General features: G+C 34.1%; 1 protein-coding gene and 1 long non-coding RNA gene across 6 annotated transcripts in view; one reads left to right on the top strand and one right to left on the bottom strand.

Moving 5' to 3' along the window:
• asic2 (acid-sensing (proton-gated) ion channel 2) overlaps positions 1–26876 on the bottom strand; it is an 814368-nt gene that overhangs the window by 336384 nt on the left and 451108 nt on the right.
• On the top strand, positions 9886–12465 carry LOC137490685 (uncharacterized). 2 transcript variants are annotated; one of them, XR_012401128.1, is made up of 6 exons: positions 9886–9923; positions 10244–10350; positions 11313–11439; positions 11519–11604; positions 11901–11943; positions 12041–12465. It is a non-coding gene; the product is annotated as an uncharacterized lncRNA (long non-coding RNA). The 2 variants fall into 2 exon arrangements; XR_012401127.1 differs by having other exon boundaries at positions 11514–11604.

Below are 26876 nucleotides of genomic sequence, written 5' to 3'. Positions count from 1 at the left end.
AGCTGGAAACCTGTAGCCTTCCAATGTATTTGTTTTTCCTACTAAGTCAATGGTTACGTCTTTTCAGCATTTCTCAAATTATCTTCTTTTCTGTTCAACACAATTAAGAAACTCATAGAGGTTTGCAACCACCTGCAGGTAAGCAATTAGTTAGAATTTTGTGTGTTTGTGCGTGAGAACTATCAAATATTCTTTTTAGGTAGGGCAGAATCTCTCATGTCCAGCAACCTGTCACTCACAGTAATATGAAACCACAGCAATAACGAAAGACAACAATCCAACGAACCAATAATTTCCCGATGGACAAAGTCAAGTCCTGTCTTGTACCTTTTTCTCACTCTGGAAGCTATTTCGCTCACATGCCTATATGAATGGCAGATGGTATACTGGAATAATTGGTAATAAATGTCCACTGCTATAAACTGCTGTGAGTCCACCAATGTAAAAGTCTGCATGGATGTATGTATTCCTTCAGATTCATTACAGATTAAAATTACTCAAAGCATTAGTGAATAAAAACATTTACTTACACTTGTGGTCTAAGATTACTTTCAGATGTTTTATGTTTTACTTTTATTCTTTATTTTCTATCCAGTGTTGAAATTACAGCTTTACTGATATACAAATCATAATGTAAACAAACCTCTTACTTCTGCTTTTGAAAAACAATATTGGGTTTTAGATCTGTGGTTTGCTTGGTGATCTGTACATTAAACCCCATCTTCCTGCAACAAAACTCACGCTAAGTGATATATTTTAAATTCTCAAAATGTAGACAGCACCGTCTAGTTGATGTGTCACCTGAAACATGCAACAAAGTGAACCTAAAGCAATGTATTTTACATTTCAAAAAATGTAGTCCGAGGCATATTTCCAACAAGCCTGCATGGGCTGACCAATCAGAAGTAAAATTATGTGAACAATGAGCCAAGTCACTCACTTTTGTGATCTGAAAGATCATTAAAAATAATGTTAATTCACTCTATCCTAATGCTGGAATCAGAAGGAAGGTAATGCAGAGGATGTGTTTTAATACAACTTGGCTCTGCACAGCATCTTGTCTTCAGAGCATCTTTATAATTTAGTTTCTGCTTACACTTAGATTTTCCTCTTTTGAATTGGTGGGCGGAGCTAAACAGATGTAGAAAAAAAATGTTGATCTTCTGTGGAGGTGGTATTGATTGGCTTCAATATAAGCTAAACTAACACGAAAGTAAGTGCAAGTTTTTAGCTGATCTTTTCTTAGTAATGATTTCTGATGTCAAAAAATCATCACTTTAGAATTAAAAGATTCTATCTAACATTTTTGTCAAAATTGAGTAATTCACATATTCTTATTAAATGGCACCTTATTTACATAATGTACAGTTTTTTTAAAAGTTGTTTACATTTTAGACTTTTTATTTAAATAACAAAAAATGTTAATCGACAAAGTTAAACTTTTGCTTGACTCTATGAGGATCTTTCTATGAGCCCATAAGAATTTTTAATGCAAGCATGAGGACCAATTAGGATCAGCTTTCTTTGTCATTTTGCCGGAGCACTCCATTGACAGCGGGAAAGACCAGAAAGAACACACAAAATCAGAGTCAATTAAATAATGCCGCCTCACACAAAAATGAGACAAAACCTGAAACTGAAAAGATGTGTGTAAATGTGCATCTGCTCCAAGTCTCTATTGATAAGCCTCACACAGCTGATGCTGCTCATGAACTAATTTCACTACGCATATATACTGTACAGCTCACTTTGAGTCTGCTGCCTGCCTTTTGACCATTTGCCCGCTTAATGACCATGACTCTGGCTTGCCTGTATACATCTGTTTGCCTCTGTGTTGACCGTTGCTTGCCTGACCATCCTGTTATTAAAACATGAATTTGGATCCGCACCTCCCTTGTCAGCATCCACTTCACATTACAATACTTTGATTTTTGTTCCAACAACTTTTAACAAAAAAAAAAAAAACTTTTATTAAAATCTTTAATAGTTTGAAGTGATATATTGTCTGGGTTGGTGTTGTAAATTACAATACAAAAACTTTGTTATTAAACTACCAGTACCTTTACTGTTATTTTACGGACCTGTTTGTCTATATATTATATCTCATATTATATTGTTTCAAACTACACTGTAAAACCCAAAAGTTAAGATAACTCAAACCGTTTAAATTCATTTAAATTCAAAAACTAATCCTAATGAGTACTGTGAACTTAATCCATTTGAGTAAATGAGGCAATTTGAGCACAGTCAAACGCAATAAATGAAGAGAAACCAAATCAATTGAGTACTGTAAAACCCAAAAAGTTAAGGCAACTCAAATCGTTTGAGAAAACCAATTGCTACAAACCATTTGAGTTAAAAAAAACAATCTATATAAGTTTATGAGATATGTGAACCTACTCCATTTAAGTTCAAGTAATGAGGTATTAACTCATTACCTTCAACACTAATTTCAAAACTCTTTTCAAATGAGTAGAATTAACTTTCAGTCAATTCTGAGTAAACTACACTCATTTTATTTGATAAAGTTGACTGTTGGGTTTTACAGTGCACTAAAATGCTAATAAAAGTCACTTTGTTAAACTGTAGAGTTGAAATTTCAACATCAAAAGTTGACAGAGCAGAGATCAAAGTGCCATAACGCAAATTACAGCCACAAAGAAAGGGAAAAAGCACTTGTGAATCACAAAATAAAGAAATATTCATTTGACAGATTTTTTTTGTTTTTTTTTACTCTGTACTTTTTAAATGATGATTTCTATAGATATCGCAATATCATTATTGGAAAAAAAATGTATAAAAAAAGCTGAGATCAGATGTTGTAAATCAGGACCTACAGTATGCACAATTATCCACTTGATTTGAAAAGAAGTAGTATTTGTTATAAAATTATGTAAAATAAAACAAATAATTATTTAATTAAAGTTTTCTCCCCAAAGCAGCACTTTCACTTAAATGTTGCTGTCATGTCCTAATTGTGCTAAAGGGAGAATAAAGAGAAACAGAGCGTCTGTGAGCACATATGTGCATCTCAGCCAACACTTGACCCTCTTCGCTTTCATCTCATCCTCTCATGCTAATTAATGAGGGAGGAAGAAAATCCAACACCTGATGTGGGTCAACATCCATCCACGGAGTCCTTCTGAAAAGCAGTCTGTCTCTCTTCTCTCTGTCCCCCCTGTCCCAGGTGAAATGAAGCGTTCGTCTTCTTCTTCTCCAACTGCTGTGCCAGTGAATTTCTCCAGGGCTTTCCTGTCCGTCTCTCCGTTCTCTCACATCACTCTCAGAAACAGCTTTGCCTTATGTATTATTGAGAGGAATGCTCGGCGCTTTCTGCTCTGTCTTTGTGTGGGCCTAAAAGGTTCTCTGAAGGATCTGTTTAAACACTCCACATGAGAAGGCAAAGGGGGCAAATGAGCGAGGGTGTCTGGATCTGACCGTTTTTCAGCTCTGGGCTACTAGGAACCATCCTGAGGCTCGTATGCTCGGTGTTATCGGACGGAGCACCACAGGGGCCAGCAGCTCTTAAATATTTCATGAACCTCGGGCAGACATGCAGGGCTGAGACTCCAGGGCTGCGGATTTCAACTGCCTGACAAGACTGTGACTTGTTTAACGCTTTGTGACTGAGGGCGATGTGGCAGGGTTGTCGCTCTAGTGGCAAATCCATGAAAACAAAATGTATGCTTACTGACATGCAGATACTGTCATCCGAAGAGACAGATATAGGGCCCTGTGGAATCCAGTATCACATTTTGTCCATTCGTTCATTCGTTTTCGTTCATTTGTGCGTTCGTTCGTTTATTCTTTCGTTTGTTCATTTGTTTATTCATTTATTTATTCATAAGGTTAAATTGAAGTTTAGTCATTACATTCATTTATTTTCCTTTGACTTAGTCCCTTATTTATCAGGGGTCACCACAGCGGAATGAACTGCCAACTATTTCAGCATATGTTTTGATGCAGCGCCCTTCCAGCCACGACCCAGTATGGGAAACACCCATACCCCAGTCAGGACATGACCAGCGACCTTCTAGCTGTGAGGTGACAGTGCCAATCAAGCCGCCTTAGTCAATAAAATGCATGTCTAATTCAGATGACAACATGTATACAATCTAACAATGACTTCAAGAGTTTACACTTAAATATTGCTTGATAATAACAGCAGGTTTGGCATGTTGTCCAAGGAGACAACCCTGAGCTTGGATATAATTGAGCCTAGGGCTTCCTCCTGGTCGATGTGCAGGTAAAGGGGTACGATATCAGGTTGTTTTCGAGAGCTCCCCCTGGAAAAAGTGGAAAAGGGAAAATGGGATGGATGGAGCTTCTCCAGCCTTCGGCACCTAGACTGCAGCTCCACACAGGCAGTTTGGCCAGAAGAATAATGGCCGAATAATGGTTGAAATAATTCCTATTGTGAAAAGCGCTATATAAATAAACATGAATTGAACTGAATCAAATTAAATTGAATTAAATTGGGGAATCTTCAAAAAAAAATTAAATAGGGGAGTAATGCTAGACGGGCTACTTATAGTGAGTTTGGAAAAATCTGATTGGTTTACTAATGATTGCAGATGAGAGACCAGCCACGATCGATCATATCACATGTTTTTTTTTAACCAGTAGGTATCTTAATGTTATGTCCAAGACATGATTTATGCATGTGATGTATGCAACAGTTTTAAATTTATTTTGGTTAGCTATGTGGTGGATATTGTGCTCTCTCTCTCTCTCTCTCAACATGCATAAATACTTGAGCTATATGAGAATATAAAAGCATATTTAGTCCTTGTGTACAACATTTAAGGTTTGGTACTCGGCTGAAGTCTGTTCTGAAATAAAAGTGTCATAGTGATATCATTCGCTACACGTTTTAATGATGTGTGACTCACATTGACAGGTTAAAATCCGATCTACCTGCTTACATTGCAGGAACGAGAACACATGTCTGATTCATATTGAATACATTTCCACATAAACAAGGCCTGAATCTGATTTGAGTAAATCAGAATTTGTATGATTTTTTCCTGTTTACACATATATGGGCCATATCCCATCTGTGCTATAATGCAACCTTAGTTAGTTAGTTAGTTTTGTTTTTTGCTTATGTGTGTGTTTTTGTATTGTTTTTGAACCCCTATCTGTTTAAAGCAGGGGTGTGAAATGTACGGCTCGCGGGCCGGATCAGGCCAGCAAACGAATTTAATGCAGCCCGTGAGATGATTCTGTGTGCTGAAATTTTTCAATAAAATGTACTGCTGTTCCAATTGTGTCCACTGGTTGGCCAGTGGCAAACTTAATTTCTCCCATCCAGAAGCCTGAATCAGCATCAATTTGAAAACCATTTCAGAGAGAAAGAGAAATCTGTCCAAGAAATCTAAACATTCGCAATCGATTAACCAGTGGAAAATCTTCTCTTGCTCTGCATATTTCCTACTGCTGGTTCTCTGTGTACTATATACTAAAACATCTGTCATTGGCTGTATAATCACTGATGTTATTTTCAATCAGAACACAATTCACACAGCATGATTTGAATCACCGACAGGTCCAGAAAAAGTCTTTTCTAGTTCCTAAGATAGTTAGTTGTTGTTGTTTTTTTTTTGTTTGTTTTTTTTGCTTATGTGTGTGTTTTTGTATTGTTTTGAAATAACTGCCTCAAACCCTAAAACTTTTAATTAAAAAACAGATGTTTAAAAATACCTTTTTAAACATGATAAGTATAAGCATGACACTTGTACACATTCCAAACACACACACTAAATGATGGTCAAAATAAGTAAAACAAAAATTTGAAATATTATTATGAAATATTATAAAGTAATGAAATTCTATATGAAAAATAAATAACAGATAAAACTAAATTTTCATATTAACAGACACTAGATATGATATGATGTGTGGTTTGATTCTTTTATCCAAAAATTCGCCATACTCTGTAGCATTGCATGTCATCTAGTCATCAATGATGTCAAGTTTTCCAGCAAATATCAAATGTGGTGATGTACAGAAAAGATATCCTTCCTTGTCAAACTTTGATCAGAGAATCTGTTCAGCGATAACACTATTTTCAGCGCTGTTGAACAGCCATTTTGCATTTCTTGACATCTTCACATCCATTGACTTCTCATTTGCGATGCTGATAGTCCATAACATTATTCTAGTTTTTAATCTTCAAGGTTTTGAAATGTATTTTGCCATCTTGAAAGAGCGCATCAGTCATGCTCTTCTAAACTGTGTAGATGTGAATTAATGCCGCTCAAAAGCTGAATTAATGAATCGAGTGTATAGTCTTCACATCATTTACATCATATTATTGCCTAACTGATTAAAGATCTGTTTTTGATGAGATGTGGAGATACAGATTTTAAACAGAGACATTGATTTAGCTGCACAGTCTGTAGGTCATTTTAGTTTTTAGTTCTTTTAGCTTTAGCTTTAAAACTTATATACTTTAAAGGTATAACTGTAATTAAATTAAAATCAAGCATTTTAGATGTGGTCTGATTGGATAAACTAGATATTCAGATGATATTTATTATTTACGTTCAGGATAAAATCTATGTAATAAGTAGCTAATGGTGGAAAATAAAAATAAAATAGTAAAGAAGCAAACAAGCAATACAATAAAATAGCAAAGAAGCAAACAAGCAATAAAATAAAACAATAAAATAAAATAGTAAAGAAGATATATAATACAATAAAATAATAAAGAAGCAAACAAGCAATAAAATTAAATATTAAAGAAACAAACAAGTAATAAAATAAAAAAATAGAAAAGAAGATTTACAATAAAATAAAATAAAATAGTAAAGAAGCAAACAAGTAATAAAATAAAATAAAATAGTAAAGAAGCAAACAAGCAATAAAATAAAATAAAATGACATAAAATAAAATAATAAAATAAAATAGTAAAAAAAATAAACAAGTAATAAAACAAAATAAATTAAAATACAATAAAATAAAATAAAATGGTTAAAAAAAGTAATAGAATACAACAGAATAAATTTGTACAAAGCAATCAAATAAAATAGTAAAAAACAAACAAGTAATAAAATAAAATAAAATATTAAAGAATTTGAAAATAATATTTTACAATAAAATAGTAACTAAGGCAAGGCAGTGACACAGTAGGTAGTGCTGTTGCTTCACAGCAAGAAGGTCGCTGGTTCGAACCTCGGCTCAGTTGGCGTTTCTGTGTGGAGTTTGCATGTTCTCCCTGCGTTCGCATGGGTTTCCTCCGGGTGCTCCGGTTTCCCCCACAGTCCTAAGATTGAATGACTGTGAATTGCCCGTAGTGTATGAGTGTGTGTGTGAATGTGTGTGTGGATGTTTCCTAGAGATGGGTTGCGACTGGAAGGGCATCCGCTGCGTAAAAAACTTGCTGGATAAGTTGGCGGTTCATTCCGCTGTGGCGACCCCGGATTAATAAAAGGACTAAGCCGACAAGAAAATGAATGAATGAATGAAAAATAGTAAGTAAAACAAGCAATAAAATAAAATAATATAAAATAAAATAGTAAAGAAGCAATAAAATAAAATAATAAATAAAAAAATAGTATAGACGCAAACAAGCAATAAAATAAAATAAAATGAAATAAAATAGTAAAAAAGCAATAAAGTAAAACAAAATAGAATAAAGTGTTCTGTGCAGTCTATAAAAAATTGTATGTAATTTTGGTGGCCAGTCCAAATAAATCTATTCAAAGTAAATCACTGATTTATTTGTGTTAATTAGTCATTTGTAAACAGACTATTTGAAAATAATGTGTAAAATCAGGATCAGAAACATACATTAAACTTCCGAACATTACTCAGGAAAGTTTCTAATAGCTGGATGAAGTTATAAATAGATCATTTACTTGCCCTTCATGTTTAGAAATCTGCATCATTTTTCCTCTGCAGAACATAAAAGAGGATATATTGAAAAGCACAGCTAACAAAATAACTTTTGGTCTCCATTGACGACCACTGTGTGGACACAAACACTGCAGCATTTCAAAATAGATTTATTTGTTAGTTTATTCCACAGAAGAAAACAAGTCGTACAGGATTAACTTACATGGCAGTTGATACGTATGAAATAATTCATTTATATATTTTAGTTTATTTATTTATAATGTATTTATAAATATTTCAATTTTCAAACTGCTTTTATTCTAGCCGAAATATAACAAACAAGACTTTCTCCAGAAGAAAAAAAAATATTATCAGACATACTGTGAAAATTTCCTTGCTCTGTATCATTTGGGAAATATTTCAAAACAAAAAAACAAAATCAAAGGGGGGCTAATAATTTGGACTTCAACTGTATTTCAGAGCAAGTTATTTAAATGTATAGTGTTGTATTGCTCAGAAAAAAAAATGCTGTGGTTTATTTTTTATAGTTTTACACATTTTTATAGCTGTATACAACAGCAGATTTTGCACTTTGAATATACACAGCTTACCTTTAGTTGTTGACATACCACGTTTAATTGGTGATTAGTTTAAAAACTGCTCATAGATTTCATTTTTGAGCAGCTGTATAATTGATGGGTGTCTATAATAGCATTTTCTGGAGCTGAGTTTAACCAATCTAATTCTGAATGATATTTCAGATAACTTACATTTATTTATTTCGTAAAGGCTTTGTGTTTGTTGTATATTGTTGCTATTTTTCATACTCAAGCTGTGAAAGAACATGGGTAAAGGGTTAAAAAAAATAACTTGTATGATGCTGAAACAAAAGTTTTTGCTTTTTTGTTTCTGAATATATTATTCAGCTGGTTTATCACGTTCATTCTTTTATTTTTGTGCTGCTAGTCTGACATAAATAAATTAGTGTTTAAATATGATTTCTTATTAAGTCTTTCTTGTGTTTTAGTTGTGAAAATGCAAATGATTTAAAAATGTGAAGTTGATCAACAGTATATTTTCCATGCACCACTCATGTGACGTTATAGGGGCATTAATAGGAGTATTAAAAATGTTCTTTTTTCTCTAACTCAAAAAATACTTTTAACAGTAATCCATTACTTTTTGGTGTAAGTAGCCAATAAAGTAATTGAGTTACTTTTTTAATGAAGTAGCTTGTAACTGTAACTGTACTATTTTTCAGTAACTAGCACAACACTGGTTATGTTGCAGAAGACAGACTTCTGACTCAATTTGCTTTAGAACAGAATGATTAACAGTGTAAACTGAAAACATCTGGCATCATAAATACAGTTTTATGTTCAAGTGACAGGATGAATACACTCCTGTCAGCGCTGCCATAGGCTGTAAATTGATTAAGCTTGAGCAGCACTCTAGTGAAGCCTATGAGCCTGCTTTATAGACATGGTTTATCCAAAGCCTCAGTCTCTATGTGCAGCTAGTGTGGTGTTTTCATGCAAGCAGTGATTATTGACACTTCAAACGCATATATTTGCATGCACACAGTAAAGCCAGTGAGTTTAAGTGCTACATCAGAGGCATGGCGTTCGCCCTCTCCTGTGACAGCACTGATCTCAGATGATGCTGGTAACGGATGATGCAACTGTGGCATAGAGGCAAAGGTAAACATATGGAAATGTCTATGCTGAAACACAGGTATTAAAGTGGAGCATTGCAAACATAGAACGAGAGTGTCATGAAGAATAAAATCACAGTATAGAAATAAAAGGTACACGTTGTCAGCCTTTTCAAAACTACACAGCAAATTCATCAGAGTTAAATTCTCGGTGTTGAAGCATTTCAGAGTAAAGTGTTGACGTTAAAGAGTTAGATTTTGATAAATGAATATAATAAGAGTTAGAATTGATTTTATTCAGTGCGAAATCAAGGAGTTATCTTTTTTACACTTGGTGGTGTTATTTCCAACATCCGGGAATTCATGCAGCCCCAGTCACTGATGAATTTTCCAGACGCCATTTTCCATCTGAAGTTTAGAACAGCAACTGGTGAGTCAAACTACCTAAATGTTGGTATTTTACTGACTTTCTTTAAGGAAATACAGTTGTAAACATATTGTTAAGTTAATAACTTTAGAATGTAGTGACAATTTTAATCTTCTGCGGTTCATTCATGGTCGTTTGTGTATCTAGCTTAACTGCATTACTATCGACTTCTTTTCAAGAATGTTTTTATATGTGCTCACGCATACATAGTGCATAAAAACATCAAATGTACATGTTCAACACATTTCTGTCACGCTTAATGCCATTTTGTGCGTTGTTACCCATCTGTAAAATAAAATCGACACTTCTCCTTTAATTCGAAGCAAACTAGCGAGGGAATTCCCGGAGCAGCCTAGCCTACTCTGCCCGGATGCTAACGGCAACACAGGACGGTTTCCATAAGCTCTGGAGAGTTTCTAAAACATATCTGGTGAGTAAATGAACATATGCTTACTTGTAAAAGGCTTCCTGACTAAAACATATGATTGTTTGTTATCCGTGTATGTTAATTTGGTTATTTTAAACACCGCAGCCCTTTTAAACTGGTTCATTCGTGGCCGTCCATATACAGTTAGTCCATAGAGTCGCGTGATAACGTACGCTTGAATTATATTAAGTGTTGACAACCATTAAAGTCGGAATGTTAACATTAATGTCTTTAAATGACCGCGTTTGCACTTTCTCAGACATTTGACGTTACAGAAGTCTCCCGGAAGTTGCGGGACTAACGTTAACGTTATCCCGCAAATGCACAGAGACTCCCAGATGCCTAAGTAGATGCCCGCAAATGAATGATAATCTCCCAGAAATCGCGCGTCTCCCGCCCGGTCATTAAACACTTTGCACACCCCTCTCCACCGCATCCCTCCCAGCTCTTCAGGTACGTCGCGCGCAAGTCACCCCCACCGCTCTTCAGGTACGTCGCGCGCAAGTCACCCCACCGCTCTTCAGGTACTCATCTCTCCCGCTACCTCCCGCAAATCAACTCTGTATCCCCCGAAAATGACTTTTCCCAACTCGGGATGTCTGACGTTAGTAAGTTAGGCTGTTTCTGTAGTCAGGAACATCTTAGTCAAGCTTTTTCTCCCGCATGATATTGTGCTTAAAACTAGGCTAAACTTAGCATGTACTGTACACAACATTTCCTTTTTATTAAAGACAATTTAGTGCGTTGTAAACAGCCACCTGTCTGTAAAATTAATCAACTGATTCATATTTGAGCAGCCTAATGATGATACAGGTTTGATTTGTAGATTTATTATCAATAATCAACATCTGAATCAAAATATATCTGAAAAAGTGTGAGGCATACTTTGTGATGTTTATCTCTCTTTTTTTATCTGAAGGTTATGCATATGTGTTAGATACTAATGTTTTGTTGTTTTTTAACAGCCACAGTTCTCTATACAATAACACAAGACCCTGTGACGGTGGCTGATTAGAGACGGATGGTGTATTTCCAGAGTTGGTGAAATGACCAAGCACACCTTCTTGGTCATATGTTGTGATAATAATGAAGGTATGTTTAATAAAGTTCTGTATTTGTTTCACAATAAACTATCTAATAAACTACTATAAATAAAATCCTAATAGTTAAGATTATATTTGGACCTGAAACATCTGCTAGACTCCAGGAAAGGTGGCGTCAATACTGGTCCTGAAAGGGCCCAACAAGTTGAATCTGGTAAAGAAACACGCACACACACACACACACACGCACACGCTTACAGAAAACTGTAAGTTTATGAATATTTTTTACACTGTGGCCAATATTTTGGGGAAGTCAGCATCACTAAATGATATAAAAGATTTTAAGCTCCTCTAAATTTTGCTCCAAGTGTTGTGTTAAATTCAGGATTCTGGACAGACAGCTGCCTGTTTTTCCAGTTCTAATCATAGTGGTTAACCTAATTGTTTTTGGAGATCCAACAGTGATGTATGTGTTTTTTCTACTTTTCCATATCCTGTCACCTCAACCAGCTGGGAGAGTCAAGTTGTGGATCATCATGAAGATTTTCAAAAGGTGAGTTTAGATTTCTTGAATGTTTTATTTACTTTAAATGTTCTTTTAAATATATCATAGAATTTGATTGCAATTTGTTTTCAAACATTTTTCTTAGTCATGCTGGAGTCTTGAAGAGTTCTTAGAAGAGCATCACCCTATATCCGTGCATCAGGAACCACCAGACGAGCGATCAGCAGCTACTACATCGTCATGGATAAAAAGGTCATCCTGTGGCTGGGAAGCACTTCATTTACAGGACATGCTTGATGAGATTTCCTAGCTCCAGTTTGTTTTCACACAAGTTTCCAGCATTTATACCTTCATTTAAACTGCTGTGTTTGATATGGAGGTCCAAGGAAACACCAGAAGTGAAAGATTTGCACGCCAAGTTGTTTAAAATGTAATTTCAGAAGAAAACTATGCGTTCAGAAGAAAACTGATGAAACATCAAGTTTGGACCAAAGGACTAAAACAGCCTTTTTGAGCACTGGTCATACATATTTTGTTGATACTGTCTGTACTAATAAAACATTTAAAGCATATTTGACATTGTTGCATTTTAAAAACTGAATGAATTGTTGAAGTGGTGAATGTTTTCAAATAAAATGTTTTTTCTTTAGTAATTTACAGTCTATTTGAGTTTTTTACCATATTTACACTCAAGAGAGTTGAATAAAATAATATATTACACCAGGCGGTGTTAAATATAGTTACATTTTTTAACTCTGCCCAGAGTTAAAATTAACCCTTACTTCGGTGTCAATGTGCCAACCCTTTTGAAAGTGTTGATTTAAGTCTGTTTTGAGTGGACCCCATGAGACACTTTCAAAGTGTTGAAATTAACACCCATAGAGTTGTTTTGGGTCCCCATATTTTGCTGTGTACACTGTCAAAAAATATTTTTCTGTTAAATCAAATTAACTTTTCTAGTCATCGCAAGTTATATCAAGCAAACTGATTAAAAATATGAAGGTAATCTTTAGCGTAAAAAATGTTGGCTCAGCACAATTGATTCATGTTGTCCCAACACAAATTGATTAAGTTGACTTAATTGTTTTTACGATTTTAAGTCAATTGAATATAAACAGTTAAGTTTTCCCCCTAAAAAAATTAAGATTTTTTTTCAACTAATTTTATATAGATATATTGGTTTTGGCTTTAACAGTTGATTGATAATTAATCTAAGAACATTTAACTGAGCTCTGTGAAAAGTTTTGTATGTAGACCAGTCTAAAACGCAATATTAAAGCCATGGCTGTGTCGAGTCGGCAATACTGTGTCTAAAGTGAAACTATTTTTCTTTTCAGAAAACAATAAACACAATTATCCCGGGCACAGCATTGTATAAGATTTTAGCATTTATAAAACAAAACATAACGAAAACACCTTCACCTTCTCTAGAGAAACAGCTATCTGTTGACGTTGGTTCCTCCGCCTTCAGAACTGGCCACTACCGAGAATAAGGCTTGACTGCCCCATACTGGTAATGTATTTCCTGAGTCAGAGAATTCTGAGTCAGAGAGTGCTGCAGCTAACCGCAGTTAGTCATGGCATTCTGTTTCATGAGACGTGCATTTCTAAAGGCCACATCTGTATAAGTAATTTCAATAAGCAGCAAAATATTTTTTGAGTTTGCGTAACTTAAAAAAAAACAGTAGAAACCAGATTAGCTTATTACAATAAGTGAAAGTAACATAAGAACATTTGTAGTCATGACATTTGTTGTCATGCCATTTTTTGCAGTGTATCATTATATACTACTTTTTTGTTCCAAAATACACGCTTCAGGCCTAAAATGTACATTTGAAATGTGACCTGAAACGCAGAGGGGTATTAACCAATTACATTCACTTGCATTTACTGTAAAAATGCAGGGTTCCACACAATTCATTCATGTTGTCTTAACACAAATCAATTAAGTTAACAATTGCTTTTTTTTTTTTTTAAGTTGAGTATACATTAAACAATTAAGTTATCCCACAAAAAACATTAAGAATTGTTTTGATTCAGCTCATTATAAATATTTTGAACAAGCAAAAAAAATAATTTTTTAGAGTGTTTGAGTAAATTGTTCAGATAAATTGTTCTTTTGGAATAGGGTGCTACTTTTACTCAAGTAAATTATTAGCTAAGAAAAGTTTTACTTAGCTGCATTTGATAGTGTTACTCTGTTACAGTCAAATGGCAATGTATATTTAATGTTATCTTTTTTTAATTCATATGAGCAAGTCTCGCACACAAGGCTGTTATCGGGATGCATCCCCTACTTTCGTTTACCACACACACCTGCAGTTGGAAGATTATGGCTGAAGTCGAGGAATATGTAGGAGTTATTGTGGGCAAATTCCCCATGGCTTCAAGTTCAGTCTATGTTTTCAATACAAGACATCAAAAATATTAGTTCCATAATGCAATGCATCTTGTGTGTGACCTCAAAACATGCAAGTATTCTAGCTTCAACCTGAAAAAAAAAAAAAAACAAGCTGCACTAAGTGTCAAAAAAATGCATATTTGAACCGTTAATGATAATTTGCTTTCAATCAGACCAAAAGTAATTAAAAGCTACTTGAGTAGTTTTTCAATCTGATACTTTTTATTTTAATATTGTTATTTTAAATTTTGAGTAAATTTACTAAAACCCTTGTACTTTTACTCGAGTAAAAATTTAGAATATTTTACCCACCACTAGTAAAATTCCTTAAAATATGTAGCCATATTCAATGCCTGTATCTCAATTCAGATCCTTCATCCTTTGAAGGTTCCATTTAAAGTCAGACAGTGTCAGTGTCACGGCGAAGACTGTTTCAATTCAAAGAAACCTTCAAAGGTTATACTCCAAATGCATTATTCGTTTCCTGAGAAATTAAGGATACAACCAAATGGATCCTTGGCAGCATTTGACATCCCGAGATTCATTGTGCACTGATGATGACAAGAAGCTTTTAAAGAAATGTGAATGTAAGCATTGTGTTTCTGTTTACTCTAATATCTGATGATACAAAAGTTATAAATACAAACACAATTGAAGTCAGCATTCTTCAAGAGGTGCAGACTCTGAATATGTGTTGATGTATATATGGTGTGTTCCAAACAGGATGAACAGGAGCCCTCTGAAGTAGGGTTGAAATTATTTATAGTTTCAGCATCAACACTGCCATGTGCACAAGAGTCACATTGTAGGATTCACAATGTCAAGAAACAATCTAGTAATTTGCAGGCTAATTGCAAACTTTAGCTATTGTGGATTTGCGACTCATAATTTGGATGATTTTTTTTCTGTAACTTTGTTAACAAGTGTTTTTAAAGCATGCAGGTGCAAGAAATGATAGCATTTCACTTTATGAAAGATTAATTGTTGTTAATTTATACACTAAAGACTGTATAGTATTGTTGTTTATTTTTACATTTGGTTATTCAATATGTTTCTGACTACTATAACGACTTATCAAAAAATATAAAACAGATTTTTACAGCAAAATCCATGGATCCACCCTAAATATATATTTTCTATCAAAATATTTCATATTTTTCATATTGCAATATATAAAAAAAGGTAAATTTTGCAATGTGACTTTTTTTCCAGCATCATGCAAGGCTTCTCTGAAGGGCACTTTGTAATGAAAACAATCATGGCCGCCATATTGAAGTGTCATTGCAAACTCAAGTGCTCAAAACAGGCCTCTCGAAGGGCCCTTTGAAACAAAGGAGTTTAAAGTGTGCAATTTGGAGCCCCATGATTCAAGGAATTCTGCCCCTGGTTTGAGCAAACTAGCTATAGATAACCTTAAGACTAACATGTTCATAGTACAAAAATCACATTTATTTTTAGGTGAACTTTTCTGCTAAATGTGTATATTACCAGAGTGAATTATGGTTAAAAATAATATTAATAATAATAATAATAATAATGATAATAAATAATAATAATCATCATTGAAATAATAAATTGTGATGATGTTAAAATCAACCTCTTATTTTCCCAAACATTACTACATTTATTATGTGAAATAAATGAACAAAATCAATAAAATAAATAAAGGCCTTTTTGGTTAAAAGAGGGTTGTTTGATGATGCTACTTAGCTTGCATGGTGGGTGATGATAATTAGGAAATACTGTTTTTGTTTTATACTACAATGGAAATAAAGCCAAGAACATATTGTATTTTAACTTACTCAACTGTTTATTTCAAGGTGTACAGTTTGTTTATTTAAAATACTGTAAATGTATATTAAATTAAACTCTAATTGCTGGTTTGGTGATCAAGAAACATGCATAAGTAGTAGAAATAGTGAAGCTGATGTTGCTTTTAGCACTGACTCCCAGATTCACTTTAAAGCCCTATTAACATTTTTTAAAATGTTAATGATTTGGCTTTCATATGTGTCAGATCTTGTTATTCTGCACCAGCCAGAAAATAACTAGAAATCAGACTCAAGTCAAAAGGCAATCATGCGATAACAGGACTTAGTGCTCTCCATCCATTTAAATGGCTTTAAAGAAGCATTTTAACATCTTAGTGTTTGAGTGAGCTTCAGGAGAGGACTAAATATTGCTCTTTTTTTGCTGTCTGTTTTAATGTTTGTGTTTGGTTTTTGATTGCTTTGTACAGCACTTAGGGCTGCAGAAATGTGCTTCACGATAAAACCAAATACACTAAATCAATGTTAAAAACACTTCTTATTGTTGCAGAAACCGCAAGACTTCTTAATCAGTGTTCTCTAATGAAATAAAAGTTCCAAAGAGCAACAGAAATCTTTTTGTAGCACTATAAATGCCTTTACTGTCACTTTTGGATTAGTTTTAATGAGTCCTTATTGAATAATAGGAAAACATTGATGACCTGAAACATTTAAAAGGTAATTAAAACCAATTAAAGCCACTGTGTTTTAAAGTTGTTTTTTTTAACAAAAGTTACAAAGCATAATAAAAAATGGTAAGAGTGAGGAAACATGCAAATGATTAATTAACATTTTCTGTCTCTCTGACACACCAATTTCTTAGCCAGCATCAGGACATGAGTGTACTAGGGCACTGTTTTTGCATATGTTTATGAATAGATTACATCAAAACGCACAGGAGTAATCTTGAAAACTATACATCAGTCTAAAGCTGCAACCCTTAAGCAGCCATTGTAGGTAGTTTTTTTTTTTTTTTTTTTTTTTTTTAATGGGAAGCTTATAAAGAATGTATTTGCTTAATTTGTGTAAGTTAAAAGGAAAACACTTATTAGATATGGAGTACATATCATCAATTTAACTAGAAACACATACATTCATTGCTATACATCACAATTTATTTGAAAAGGTATCAGTCCTCAAAACAATATCCCATCAAGCACATTTAGTCCACCGACACAGTAGTGTTGAATTATGAATGGCTTTTTATTTGTTTATGTCACTGTTTCTTCCAGATATTCCATTATAACGAACTACCTCAAGACACGGACACTTTATAATTGCAGCAAACTGTTTGAAAGCATAAAAAGTGTCCAAGAAGATGTCAGAAGTCTTTACAAGTATTGACCCAGAGACTGTTTAGATGCATGTCACTGATCAGAAGATGACAGATGTTTACTGTATGCTGACCGAAATGGCCAAGACATCAACATGACATCAGCTTGATTTTTTTTAACGTCATGGGTGTTGTATTTTTTTGGGGAAATTAAAATTGGGTTGATGTCAGAGCAATGTCAGGCCAACGTCAATGTCCAACGGCCAACCTAAAACCAATAAAATATCACTGACTGATGAAGCTAGTTTGAAGTTGTGTGGACATTACCACTATGACGTCTATCAGACGTTGGATTTTAGTTGCCATACCTGAGGAATAAATGTCAGTATTTGATGTCAATATGATGTTGGTTTAAGATGTTGGCTCTGTGTTGGATTTTGGTCTCTTTCTAAGAACCTAAAACCAACCAAATATCAAGGTCAATGGTTGTCGTTATTGAACGTCAAAATAACATAATCCTTAGACTCTGGCTAGACGTTAAATTTTGGTCATTTGACATCATAACCTAAATCTAACCTAATATTAATGTCTTGTGACGTTGCGTGCCTGCTGGGCAAAATGCACTACAGAATGTTACGTTTACACACACATACACAAATTACATGTACGTTGAACAGCTTTTTACAGAGTAATACTCACAACTCAGAGTAATATTTACAACAGTAACTTTTACTCTACTTGCACTACATTTTTAGGCAAGTAATGGTACTCTTTCTACCACTGCAGTACTTACGTGCAAAAATAGTACATATATTTAAATAGTAAATTTGAAGTAAAAAGCAAGACAAGGTCATAGCTTACAGTGTTACAAAAAAAAAAATAAGCCCACAAACTGAATAAAAAGTCAAAGTTATGGTTAATAAAATTTAAACAAAACAGTCGAGTGTGTTGGCGTTCTGCATATGCTATCTGTCAGTCACTTGCTTCCTAGTTGACTGATAGAGAATTTAGCCAATGGCTGCATGATTCTTTCGACAAATGGTGTTGTTTTTTTCATCTATCGGAGATGTTGTTGATTTACTGCACTCTGTTCGCTGTCATTGGTTCAGTGACCTGTCAATCATTATGTTGCATGATATAACTGCAGCTCTACACAGCTTTATGCTAACAGCAGAATAGCTGGTTTGCAAAAGGAAACAAAGGAAATGGATCATCAAAAGTTTTCATTAAAGTTGTTCACAATACGTATCAATCCATAGAATTTTTTTAATGTAGTCAAATGTGTAAACATTTAGCTGTTGTCCGTGCTTCTGTTTTTGGATGTCTCTTAGACAAATAAGCTTTAAATAAAAGTGAAACAATCAACAAAAGCCAAGTCCCTTGTTTGTTTACAAATACAAGCTCAGCCGTTTAGTTAAAATATTAGGTTAATAATGTCAGAATTTACCAGTATTTTGGAATGAATGTGTGAATAATCTTTTTCTGAAATATTCCGGAGCGTTCTTCCTTGTGTGAACAGCACTTTTTTGAATTTACTGGTAAAGTCGTTCCAGAAATTTTCCAGATATTTACCAGTATCACTGTGTGAAAGCTAATGACTGATTTATATAATACTGTTAATGCATATACAGTTCGATAAATGGTGCTGTAAACACAGTATTTTGCTGCAATTTGATTTACAGTAAGTCACTAAATTGCCAGTAAGTTACTGTTAAATCTACAGGAAATTATTAACAGAGTAGAAATGTTCTCATATAAGTTCTCATGAGATTAAAAACATGAAGATTCAACCACACTTAATGTGCAGTATATTTCACAGCTATTGAAATGGCCCCGGGCTCTTAGACTCCAAACAGAATCCGAGAGCAACAGAAGCACTTTTTCTAAACAGAGTGGAGCACATGAGATAAAGAGAAGAGCTTTATCAGATTCTCAGATCCTCAGGGTAGAATCGAGGGTGCTGACATATGACCCTTGCGGTAATATCGATTGCTGGCATCTTCTCTGACGGGACAGTGATGTGAGTGATAGGCAGGGGACGCCTAGTGTTTATCTTCACCACAGAGACATTTCCCTCCTCCTCTGCATTTCCCATCAAATCAGTTACACAACAGTTTCCTGGCCTGTCAGAGTTATATACGAGCGAACAATTCTTTGATTGCTGCCTCACAATCTTCTTATTAGGATGTCAGCTCGATCTGATGCTATTTCACAAGCAATTTCAAGGTGAGCTGTGAGTTATAACGGCTCTTCCATGACAAAGAGAGTCAGTAGACCAAAGAACAACCCTGGGAGAATCCAAACTCAGGTTGATGAAAAATGTGTTCCTCTGATGACATTGGGAAAAAAAAAAAACTTTTAATGGCAATTTCAGTCAAAGTCTAAATCAGTGGTCACCTAACTTGTTCCTGGAGGGCCGGTGTCCTGCAGATTTTAGCTCCAACCCTAATCAAATACACCTGAACAAGCTAATCAAGGTCTTACTTGTTATACATCCAAGCAGGTGTGTTGAGGCAAGTTGGAGCTAAACCCTGCAGGGTCACCGGCCCTCCAGGACCGAGATTGGTGACCCCTGGTCTAAATCAAATGATGATTAAGCTAATAGGTAATGTGTTATGCTGCGACATGAAACAGATGAGGCTTTTATACTCGCCATGTTTGCTGTTGTGATATTCTTTAAAATGACAGGGGCAGTCAAAAGAAACTGACCGTAACGTCAGACAGTAAAAAAGTCTCCAGAACTACGTGACATCATTAATATCGTTTAATATTTTTAAAATAATTTGTCTTTTTTTTATAAATTATTTAAATGATTTTTTTAGGATTTTTATAACCATTCAAATTTTTTTATCAAACTTTGATGCATCACTTGCTTTTGTTTACATCTCGGACAGTTCTACTTATTAAAGTGTATTAAAATTTTCATGACAACAGAACATGAGTTGCTCTACAAATATATACCTATATACATATATATATATATATATATATATATATATATATATATATATATATATATATATATATATATATATATATATATATATATGTTTTTTTATAGCAAGAATAAAAGCAAAAAGTTAGTACACACTAAAAAATACAGATGCTTAGCCCGCTCCAAAAATCACACATTACTGTGTTATGTGCTAAAAAGGCATTAAAGGTCCATCATTCCTGACCATAATCACCAATAAAGCCTAGAAAAACAGAGCATCAGTATATCGTAACCGATAGGTTGAAATATTCCTTTCAAGCAATCAAGAAATAATTTGTTCCTTAATTTTAGTTTTATAAATATTAAATTGTTTTAAATTCAAAACTGTAACATATACATCAGTTTAAAACTGATGGAACTGATGGAAAAACATATTTCTGTAATTGTGTACCTGGGTCTCTACTTTTTCCATTGCCTCTTCTGGCTTTAACAAACTTCTCCCTCAGGTTTTTCTGAACTTTTTAACAAAAACCTTCCTCCTTTCCCACTGCTGTTTAATTTCTAGCCAAGACTTATTGATCATCTGGCTATCTCTATGATCACGGATCATAAAGATATATGTACAGTTGTACAGACAAAATCTCTTAAAAGTGTTTCATATTCAACTCAAAGCTGTTTGCTCGAGTCTCAAAAAAAAAAAAAAAAATCTGCTCCGCCAGCCGTAACGTCACTCGCACCCAAAACGAACCTCAACAAACACAGCAATGATGTCACATTCGCCACACACACTCAAGTATAAATCAGGCTTTAAGCAGTCTTGACATGATTCATGAAAATCGATCGAGTTGAAAAATCTAAACTTCAGCGGACATTCACACCACGTTAACTAATCAGGAGCTTTCTCTTGTAAGAGCGTGATTATGACGTAGCGCCTGTTGTTGGTGTTACGAGGCGAAATCTTCTTGCTGACACCAATAACAGCTCATCAAACTAGGCTCAGCTCATTTAGAAGCACCGCTGAAAGCCTCCATCATCCAGGTATAGTTGATAAACTCACAGAGCTGAGTGCACCTCTGAATGGATCTAGTGGACTCAGACAAAGCGCCAAACAAATCTACGGTGTATGTCAGCCTTCCTAAAGCACATAGACAGCTGTTCTCTCAATAAAATCCTCATTAGCCATTTAGCAATGAAGCTAGAGTCAGCAGGCAGACAGAAGCCCTGCCCATGATGCGAATCCATGTCTATTGTGACGCGAATTAAGCAACTTTGACACACGTTCCACGTCTGGTGTGAACACAGCATTGTTATATTTGAAAATATGGTAGCATATTATGAGTTTATTATGATATTTATTATTTGGTTGGTGTCTTTTTTATTATCCCTAAGGGAAATACATCTATAAAATATTTTTCATTGTGGCCTAAGCATATATGTTTTTAGGTAGAGAAAAAACAGCTTAAATCAAAACTTTACACCTTCATTTTTAAGCTTATACAGCTAAATTTTATGCTATGTCATTCTGCAGATTACAAAAAATGAAACTGCATTCTGTATGAAAATTCAGAATATGGAGTTATTAAATTTATATTATTTATAAATAAAAATGAATATAAGGTATGAATGAGGTCATTTTATTATTATTATTTTTTTTTTTGTGTCACTTTCATACATTAATTTTTCTTCGACTTTGACCCTTTATTAATTAGTGGTGACCACAGTGGAATAAACCAATATTTTTTATGCAGCAGATGTCCTTCCAGCTGCAACACAGCACTGCAAAACACCCATACATTCACATTGACACACATACATGGCAGTCAGTTTAGTTTATTCAATTCTCCTATAGCGCATGTCTTTGTATTGTGGGGGAAACCGGAGCACCAGAGAAAACATGGAGAGAACATGCAAACTCGACAAAGAAATGGCAACTGACCCAGCCAGGACTCAAACCAGTGACCGTATTGCTGTGAGGTGACAGTGCAAAACACTGAGCCACTGTGTCGCCCTGCTTTGTGTCACCTTGCTTTCTGTAAATAGAAGAGGCACATTTTGCCAATGATTGTATCTAAAATGTCCATTAAAAGAGTGTAACATCATATTCGCAGCTTTAAACTAATTCATAAACACACAATCATCCAATCAGCATAATTAATTAATAGCCACTCAGCTGCCGCACTTAATTCATTTAGCATTGACCGCTGAAATAAAAGGGCGACAGGAAAAAAAGAAACAAAGTAGTAGCTTATAAAGGGTTTTCAAAAACAGAACGTGCATTTTTTTCATGTTTCTTTTTAAGAAAAATATTCTGTTCATCTGTTCATTTATTAAATGTAAAAATATTTGTTAAATTGTTAAATATTTATTACATATTTATTTATTTTGAATAAATGCTTTCTTATTGTATGTGGTTTCAAATGAAATTATTTCTCTAGTCATTATTGCTTTTATTACTATTATTATGATTATTTTTGATAATTAATAATAATAATAATAATAATAATAATAATAATAATAATAATAATAATAATAATAATAATTAATATCATGTGGCTCTAAATACTAGAGTAATAAAGCTGAAAATTCATCTTTAAAATCACTGTAATAAAAATTCAATTAAATTACGAACTACTTATGAACAGTTATCTTATAGTGCAATAACATCTCACAATTTTACAATTTCTATTGTATATTTGATCATATAAATGCAGCCTTGGTAAGTAGAAGAAACTTATTTTAGAACATTTAAAATTCCTACTAATCCCAAACTTTTGACCGGTAGTGTATATTTTCCACAAGTAGACTTTTAGCTCCTATTGTTCCAGCAGAACCCAAAGCTACATCATACATCATTGCAAATTACTTCCAAGTAACCCAATGCCAGCTTAGGAAATAGCATAGCAAGATAAAGACAAATGCTACTTGGTTAGTGCTCTGCAGGTATCACAGACTATAAGACAACTGCGTGGCTGGAAAGCTATTTATTTTGCAGTTGTATTTGATGCTGATTGCAATGAAGAAAAGAAGGAATTTAAACAAGGGATCTTACTGTAATATTGACACTGGTACACACAAAGAAAAACGCCATTACGACCAAACAAATCTGTATCGTTTTCCTTGGAAGAAAGTGTAATATGAAGATGATTATGGTTCAAGGGAAGAATGTAATAGAAATATATATTGATGAGAACATGGAGGAATTATGTTATAAATGAAACAAAAGTATTATTATTAGTTTGAAATGATTAAAAGTTACATGACGGTTTAGTTTGAGTGATTTAAGGTAGGTCATGACATGACACAGATGATTCATTTAAAACGTAAACGTATTTATTGATAAAATAAAAAAAAGTAATGAAACATTTCCATTCTGGAGTGAGGAGACATTTAATTTACTCACTTATTTCCTCAAATAAAAATGTTGTAAGTTGGAATGGAGTGCTTTATTGGTTTCCTGTTACTTGCTGTCTTCACAATTACTCACATTTCTTTGTCAAATAAGGAAGTGAGGCAAACTTATTCTTATTTCATTTTAACATTCATGTTTAGAGATTGGAACACTTTTATTCATAAATTTATTTTCCCTTTATTAATCAATGGTCACCACAGCACAATGAACTGGCAACTTATACAGCATATGTTTTACGCAGCGGATCCCCATCCAATTGCAACCCATCACTGGGAAACATCTATACACACATCCAGACATTTTAGCCTACCCAATTTACCTATAATAAATCGTTAAAAAACATAATTACCATACTTCGAATTTTAAAAAGAAATATTTTCAATGTGCATAAATTATACATTACTATTCTAATGATGCCCCTGTTAAAGATTTTGCCTCAGTGTCAAGCTTTGATACCCTTAAAGGTAAACTTATAATGCATTCTATCTTTTAGGGGAATGCACATCTCACACAGCGCACAAAGGAAATGGCAAATGTAAGATACAAGGGGTAGTGAGGACTACAAAAACCATTCCAGGTATATTGTTGAAATCTAGTTTATCCACCTGAGTGTGTGTGTTTTAGAGGAGGGGAAGGGAGTTAGTGATTTGAAGCTTAGGTTTTCCTCTGAGGGGTGATTTCAGACCCATAACTTTGGACAACTTCAAAGTATTAAAGTTCCTTCTAGAATAAAGTTCAGAGCAATATGTTGCTAGTCAGCTGATGCGGTTTAATCTTAAGCCTTCGCCCAGGACGCTTACAGAAGCATGCTGTGTGTGAGAGAGTGTGAATGTGCTTGTGTGTGTGCATACTGTATTTGTGACTACACATTGAAATAAAATAATTGCATCCTGGTTGCCATGGGTATGTAATGCCTTCACCCAAATTTCTTTGGGTGATTACTTCACCTAAAAATGAACTCTTTGTTGTTCTTACCCTCATGCTGTTTCAAATATCAAATACAGTTTTGTTTCTTTCAAAAGAATATTGATTTTTTTATTTAAAACATTTTTTATGTGATGAAAGTGAATATTTCATAGTCGCATGCCCGTTTTATGTGATGTGAAGAATAAACAAAACATGTATGACAATTTTAGCTTTGTGTTTTATGTACAGTAACAGATCTGTGACTGAGCGAATATATATATTTAAAATTGTTTTTATTTATTTTAAGATCAAAATTATTAGCCCCTTTAAGCTATGTATTTTTTGATAGTCTACAGAACAAACCATCATTATACATTAACTTGCCTAATTACCCTAACCTGCCTAATTAACCTATTTATTCTAGTTAAGCCTTTAAATGTCACTTTAAGTGGTATAGAAGTTTCTTGAAAAATATTTTAAAAATATTATTTACTGTCATCATGACAAAGATAAAAGAAATCAGTTATTAGAAGTGAGTTATTAAAACTATTACGTTACGAAATGTGTTGAAAAAATCTCTACGTTAAACAGAAATTGGGGGATAAAAATTAACAGGTGGGCTAATAATTAATTATGACTTCAACTGTAAATATTACTATTTTTATGGTTTAATTTTTCACCTTTTATGGGGATAGGACAGTGGAGGATGGACAGGAAAGCATTTGGAGCAGAGAGAGGGGAAAGGTTGGCATAGGATCTCGAGCTGGGAATTAAACTTGAGTCACCAAGAGCAATATGGTGCTATATGTTGGCACACTTAACCATTAGGCTATTGGTGATGACATGTTTGAGGTATTTTGAAGAAATTCTAAATTTATTTTAACAGCTACAGATTCACTCAATCATGTAGATCAGGTTCCAATTAGTCTATGGAATCTTTCCAAATCTATCCATCTATTTATCAATTCATTTATCTACAGGTATCTCTAGTGTCTTGTGGTGGAAAGACTGTCCATATAATTCAGAAATCACTTCAATGATACACGTGTTAAACTGTAAACAGTGTTGCTGAAAACAATTTCAATGTATTCTCAGTTTTCTTGGCTTACAGAATATTTTCAATAACAGCAGAGAGAAGGCTTTAGAAGCTCTGTATTAAAAAGGACGGGGAATAAAAGCTATAAAGCGAGAACACTGAAAGCAGCGCAAGTCGGGGAAAAAAGCCCAGGACTACATTTAGAATCCAACTGTCATTTAGTGTTTCTTAGAGACCGTACAAAAAAAATAAAACAAATATTTTTTATGCTTTTTGGTTAAACTTTGGAATTCATACTGAATGCTTATTCAGTCGGTGTGCACTACAGTTAAATCGATCTGAAATGTGCAGTTAAGGATTTTTTTTTTTCAACAAACACAAACAACACAACCTTAGAGCACAGAAAGACAAAGACAAAAAGAAAAAAGGAGAAGAAACCTTCAAAACAGCGCTGTTCTGAATGAAATGAAGAAGTGCTGTATGTGGTCGTTGTCACTCTGCTCGAAATCGATCAGTGTGTATGTTGTGAATTGCACAGAAGTATCTCTAAATCAATATCTCAGTATCTAAGCACACAGCGCTCAGTCTGTACACAAGGAACATGCGGAGACAGGCTAAGAAGTTGGATCCACAGAGGTCAACACCGGGCTAATAACAAGGGCTGATTTATGGTGGCGGCTATAGACACGTTGAGAGAGAAAGACAGTCGGTAAAGATTACTACTAGACATCAATCTTCTAAAGCCAACTCTCAGAAGAGTTCAGTCAATCTGACCATGTCAGTTTTAAGGTTAAATAATATTTAAAAATAAATATTGTAATTTTCAAACTCGACTTCTAATCCAAAATTATTGTCCTGCATATGCCTCCATTCCTCCTTATACAGGATTGGACACAGTGTTAAATATTGTACATAATGCAGGATTTGGGATTGGATATTTCAGAGGTAAAAATCAATCTTTCACCTGAAGATTTCAGTTGGTGAACAACACTTCTGTGCATGTAACCCATTCACGTAACAACACAATTTACAGTACATCAGCTTTGTGCGACTAAAAGAGTTTTAAATCAACATTGCTTGTATAACAGAAATACCTTAGCCATGGTGTTATTCTTCCTCGAGCGTGCAAAAGTAACTCCAATATCGATTTAATTTTGATTCATTTTTATCACTGTGACTGTCTCTGTGCATGAATGTGGTGCGGGTGCACACA

This window comes from Danio rerio, chromosome 3, assembly GCF_049306965.1.
Source record: "Danio rerio strain Tuebingen ecotype United States chromosome 3, GRCz12tu, whole genome shotgun sequence".
Lineage (NCBI taxonomy): Eukaryota > Metazoa > Chordata > Actinopteri > Cypriniformes > Danionidae > Danio > Danio rerio.
Note: the sequence above shows the minus strand (reverse complement) of the source record. Positions and strands in the feature narration are given on the sequence as shown.